The 6,269-nt window shown below is 47.9% G+C and overlaps 1 pseudogene; it reads left to right on the plus strand.

Moving 5' to 3' along the window:
* Window positions 1-5,009: 5,009 nt before the first annotated feature.
* On the plus strand, window positions 5,010-5,127 carry LOC126476956 (5S ribosomal RNA; annotated as a pseudogene).
* Window positions 5,128-6,269: the final 1,142 nt, after the last annotated feature.

Here is a 6,269-nt window from a genome sequence, read left to right on the forward strand (position 1 = left end):
GCGTCGCCTGCTGCCAGCCGTGAAACGCAAACGTTTCAGCACTGTTACCTGGTCAGGCAGAACAGCCGCCTCTCCACTCTTAAGAGAGACTGCATACAGTTCAGCAGAAAACTGTTAGAACAGTCAGGGGAGAATCGCTTTGGTTTCTTGGGTAACATTACAAAAGAGACACTAGGTAGGACGCAACAACTAGCGAGAATTTGAGTGAGCAGCTCAGACCCTGTTTGTTACGCAAATGCAGCGGAACTGAAGACAGCTGACAACTCGAGAAAAGCAGAACCAATTCGGTCATTGTGAATGACGTCACAGCAGAGCAGAGCTTCTCCTCTACAACATAAATACTCCACTCCAACTTGTTTTGGGCACTCGATCATTAGGATCGATGCCGTTCTATCGCTTGCACTCGATTCTCTGGTTATGGTAGAGTAAAATTTTGTGTGTGACGTTGTTTTAGTGTTTTTCTTGCAGTTGCTGCCCTAAGACACTGCCAGCGATCCGAAGCCACGACTGATTGAGTCCAGCATCCAGTGCTGACGTCACCACAGCAGCCAACGCTGATGGCTAGTCCGAAGGTCTACCATCTCGAGTCTGGTCCAGGGTATAAGGTGCCCTAAACTCCAGCTTCGCGCGTGTCTGATGGCTTACAACCGGATTCGGCACTTACCACGATGGCATCCGACATCGCCTGGGAGGCATGACGTGGGCAGTGATATGGGAGGGATTGAGTACTAAGCGAGACGGCGTGTGAATCACAACACACGCGTCAACACGGGGCATGCCTTCCTCGCCACAGGGCGTCAGAACCACCGCACCAGGACTTACGGGTTTCACCCCAAGCTGATGCTGCATCTTTGCCAGCAGTGAGTACGCTACTGGATTCTGCGGATACTTCCGCAAATTACGTACCGGCCAGTTGGCGCTGAAGAAGCGGCAACAACTTGAGTTAATTGTAATACATATAATAATTTTGAGTATTGTTTCATTGCATCTGTCGACGCCCGCACATGTTATCGAACTGCATCCACACGAATTGATAGGGATTTGCAGCCCAACTGAGGGCACAAACCAGAGTAATTTAGGTAAAGTGGACCATAACAGTGTAATATTACCTAACGAACAATGGTAGATTACAGTCAATATGGTTGGACCTCGATGATCGAGGAGGGGAGGAAAATCAGGTTTTTAACTTCTGACGATTAGAAAGTGAACTCAAGCTCAGAGAGGACGTGTATTCTTCAAAAAAATTGTTCAAATGGCTCTGAGCACTATGGGACTTAACTTCTGAGTCCATCTGTTTCCTAGAACTTAGAACTACTTAAACCAAACTAACCTAAGGACATCACACACATCCATGCCCTAGGCAGGATTCGAACCGGCGACCGTCGCGGTCGCGCGGTTCCAGACTGTAGCGCCTAGAACCTCTCGGCCACCCTGGCCGCCCTGACCACTCCTCCTAGGACACTGTGTATGCTTGTTAACAAATATAGATATTAATTATCAAGTACTGAATTTTAGTTAATGATATGAGCGGCGTTCAATAAGTAATGCAACGTATTTTTTTTTTTTTTTTTCTGAAAGCTAGTTGGTTTTATTCAGGATTCCAACATTCCATACTATTCGTCACTCTTTTCACTACAAAATCTCTTTTCCTTACGCTACCTTACTGGAAGGGCCTTTATACCTGCATGGTGTCAGTAGCCTTCTGTGCCAACGTCTTTCTCCGTCAGTAACCTCCCCATCATCCCGCGTAGTGCATTCTTCAGTGCGCCAAACTAATGGATGTCGGAAGGTGCAAAACCAGAGTTGTAAGTTAGATGAGGAAGAACAGACCAATGAAGCTTTGCGAGATCCTCTTGGGTGCGCAGATTTGTTTGAGCCCTTGCGTTGTCACGGAGAAGGATAAGTTCGTTCGCACTTTTGTTGCGACGAACACGGTGAAGTAGTTTCTTCAATCTCTTGAATGTAACACGATAAATTTCAGAATCGATTGTTGTACCGTAAGATCAAACGGAATAAGCGTTTCAGTCCAGAACACCGCCGCCATGACTTTACTATCTGAGGGGTATGGCTCTGAACTTTTTCTCCAGAAGGGATGTGGTTCGGCGCCACTCCATAGATTCCCGTTTTATTTCCGGGTCGAAGTGATGAACCCATGTTTCATTGCCTGTGAGGACGTTTGACGAAAAACTGCCACGATAAGCCTTTTGCCACGCAAACAATTCCGCACAGATGGTCCTTCGTTGCTCTTTATGGTCTACTATTAGGCTGTGAGTAACCCAACGGGCACACGCCTCGAAGACGAGTGCGTCAGGACTACCAACAGAGACGACCAGTAGAGCTGCGAGATGTTTCACTGTGATCCATCGATCACCTCGAATGATAATATCCGAATGCTCCAACAATGTGGGAGTCATAGCTGTGTGCAGCCGGCCGGCACGCGGGCGACCGCACAGGTTTTGCGCGACAGTGTTGCGGTGATTACAGCCGCTTCGCCCAACGACTCAAAATGATTTTGTTCATTGCTAGGTTTCTTAGACGCTCTCCAAGTGCCTACGAGTACCTGCGATTCTCTGGTTTTCCGCCGAAAGAAACTCAATAACAGGCCTCTGCTTCGAACACACCTCTGTATAGACGCCATTTTGGAGGCTATGTATAGCGCAACCATGTATGGAAACTTCATGAAATTATAATGACTGAAGTGGGAATATTCCACGATGTTCCACAACAAATTCCACAACAAATTCCACATTTTTTTTTAAAAAAAAAGGGGGGGGGAGGGTTGCATTACTTACCGAATTCCCTCATAATAACACTTTTCATTTTGGAAATACCAATATTCATACTGACTTTAAAATTTAGCACAAAAATATAAAAATCAAACAGAAAGACAGCTTGAAAAATCGATTGGTTGTCGCTTCCCTCAATGATTTTAGAAATTCCGAAGGTACACTACTGCCCATTAAAATTGCTACACCAAGAAGACATGCAGCTGATAAACGGGTATTCATTGGGCAAATATATTATACTAGAACTGACATGTGATTACATTTTCACGCAATTTGGGTGCATAAATCCTGAGAAATCAGTACCCACAGTAACCACCTCTGACGGTAATAACGGCCTTGATAAGCCTGGGCATTGAGTCAAACAGAGCTTGGATGGAGTGTACAGGTACAGCTGCCCATGCAGCTTCAACACAATACCATAGTTCATCAAGATTGGTGACTGGCGTATTGTCACGAGGCAGTTGCTCGGCCACCATTGACCAGACGTTTTCAATTGGTGAGAGATCTGGAGAATGTGCTGGCCAGGGAAGCAGTCAAACATTTTCTGTATCCAGAAAGGCCCCTACAGGACCTGCAACATACGAACAAGAGGTGACCGAGACGTGTAACCAGTGGCACCCCATACCATCACGCCGGATAATACACCAGTATGGCGATGACGAATACACGCTCCCAATGTGCGTTCACCGCAATGTCGCCAAACACGGATGCGACCATTATGATGCTGTAAACAGAACCTGGATTCATCCGAAAAAATGACTTTTGCCGTTCGTGCTCCCAGGTTCGTCGTTGAGTACACCATCGCAGGCGCTCCTGTCTGTGCTGCAGCGTCAAAGGTAACCGCAGCCATGGTCTCCGAACTGATAGTCCATACTGTTAAAAAAGTCGTCGAACTGTTCGTGCAGATGGTTGTTGTCTTGAAAACGTCCCCATCTGTTGACTCAGGGATCGAGGCGTGGCTGCACGATCCGTTACAGCCATGCGGATAAGATGCCTGTCATCTCGCTTGCTAGTTATACGGGATCGTTGGGATCCAGCACGGCGTTCCGTATTACCCTCCTGAACCCACCGATTCCATATTCTGCTAACAGTCATTGGATCTCGACCAACGCGAGCAGCAATGTCGCGATACGATAAACCGCAATCACGATAGGCTACAATCCGACCTTTATCAAAGTCGGAAACATGATTGTACGCATTTCTCCTCCTTACACGAGGCATCACAACAATGTTTCACCAGGCAACGCCAGTCAACTGCTGTTTGCGTATGAGAAATCGGTTGGGAACTTTCCTCATGTCAGCACGTTGTAGGTGTCGCCACCGGCGCCAACCTTGTGTGAATGCTCTGGAAAGCTAATCATTTGCATATCACAGCATCTTCTTCCTGTCGGTTAAATTTCGCGTGTGTAGCACGTCATGTTCGTGGTGTAGCAATTTTAATGGCCAGTAGTGTATTTTGTCTGCACCTACCGCCTTGATAGTGTCTTCCAAACCTGTGATAAACTCCAGTACTGGATCCTTCATATCTTCCATATCGACAGCCACATATTCTACAGTCGCGAAGGTTCAACGCATGGATCACGTAGGGGGCCAAACGAATTGAAGTACCGCCTGACACGCCATCTTCCGTTCGCCGCTACGAACGCTTCGGCGCGAAAGCGTGACGGGTCCCCCACCTGTTGCCCGCACAGTGTCTGCGGCGGCCTTATCACTCAGCCGAATCGCCTGCCACGTTCCTATTCCCTGCAGTGGTAGCTGCTTCACTCACCTCTCCTGTCGGTAGCAAGGCGAGCGTCAAAAGGACAGAGAATTACAGCATGCAGTGCGCGAATCGTCTGCAAAGAGCTACTGGACGTCACAACGTGCCCTCCACAGTCTACACCTGTCTGCTGCCTAAGGAAAGGAAGCCCGCTCTTTCGTCTGAATACTAGGTTGCAGACTGCATCATATCCTATCAGAAGGTACCATCTAACAAAGTTCCAGCGTTTAGGCCACTGTGCCAACAATGTCGACAAACCGAAAGAACGCCATTAAAAATGAAGAAGCCCCTTTTTTCTTACTTTTGTTGTCAACATTCTTTTAACACTTCGGTTTAAGACTCACAGCCGAAAAGGCATGTATCGGATATTCCTCAATGAACTCTATCAAAGATAAAATTCTTGGATGTACACAGCACAGCGCAATTAAAAGATCAATTTTTGACACCCCTAATTGTCTCTTACCGGCAACGGCCTTGCCGCTGTGGTTACACCGGTTCCCGTGAGATCACCGAAGTTAAGCGTTGTCGGGCGTGGTCGGCACTTGGATGGGTGACCATACAGGCCGCCATGCGCTGTTGCCATTTTTCGGGGTGCACTCAGCCTCGTGATGCCAATTGAGGAGCTACTCGACCGAATGGTAACGGCTTCGGTCAATAATACCATCATAACGACCGGGAGAGCGGTGTGCTGACCCCACGCCCCTCCTATCCGCATCCTCCACTGAGGATGACACGGCGGTCAGATGGTCCCGGTAGGTCACCAGTGGCCTGAAGACGGAGTGATCAGTGATCTAATTGTCTCTTATTGGGACGCAGAATTTTTAAATTTGGGACAAAGTTGCCTACAACACTGCTCTGCAATGCGGAAAAAGCATGGCGCACTACGTCTTACCCGTCGGGGTCTGCGACGCTTTCAACATGAAGGTGTGCCAGCACAAGCGAAGGCAGACGCCAGTGCTCAGTAGTTCATGTAAGGTATAAGGCGTGTTAATGATGTCATATTGGTACCATATTCCTCCAAAATTATGCCCAGTACCACCGTGAACGTGTCACTCGACGAGAAAGTTTCCGCACCCCTCTTACCCACATTTCACTCTCTCTTTTGATGCCTCTGCGATGGAGGTCAGAATGCGACGTTCTGAGTTGAAATCTCACGATTTTCTTATGGGTAGCCCAGGAAACCATTTCAGATACCGCCATTCAGAATCAAGACGAAAACATCTTAGAAGGTGACATAAAAGGCGTCAATGGAACCACCCCACCCACACATTTCGCGGTGGGAAACGACTGCTTGAAAATGTTTGACACTGCTAATACCCACCGGACAATTCATCCCTTCCCTAAGGACATCGTGGGCTCCAACCCCATTTCACGTGATCTGATTCCTTTGGATTGTAGCGCGTCCACAATTTCTGCTCTTCTATACAGGGTGGATCCACAAGGAACTGTCCAAAACCATTCGACGGAATCTGAACCTGATCCAAAATAGTATGTTTATGATTATTCAGCCCTTCTGTTGCGCTTCCTCCAAATGGTTCAAATGGCTCTGAGCACTATACGACTTAACTTCTGAGGTCATCAGTCACCTAGACCTTAGAACTAATTAAGCCTAACTAACCTGAGGACAGCACACACATCCATGCCCGAGGCAGGATTCGAACCTGCGACCGTAGCGGTCTCTCGGCTCCAGACTGTAGCGCCTAGAACCGCACGGCCACTCCGGC

The sequence above is a fragment of the Schistocerca serialis genome, chromosome 4 (assembly GCF_023864345.2).
Source record: "Schistocerca serialis cubense isolate TAMUIC-IGC-003099 chromosome 4, iqSchSeri2.2, whole genome shotgun sequence".
Taxonomy (NCBI): domain Eukaryota; kingdom Metazoa; phylum Arthropoda; class Insecta; order Orthoptera; family Acrididae; genus Schistocerca; species Schistocerca serialis.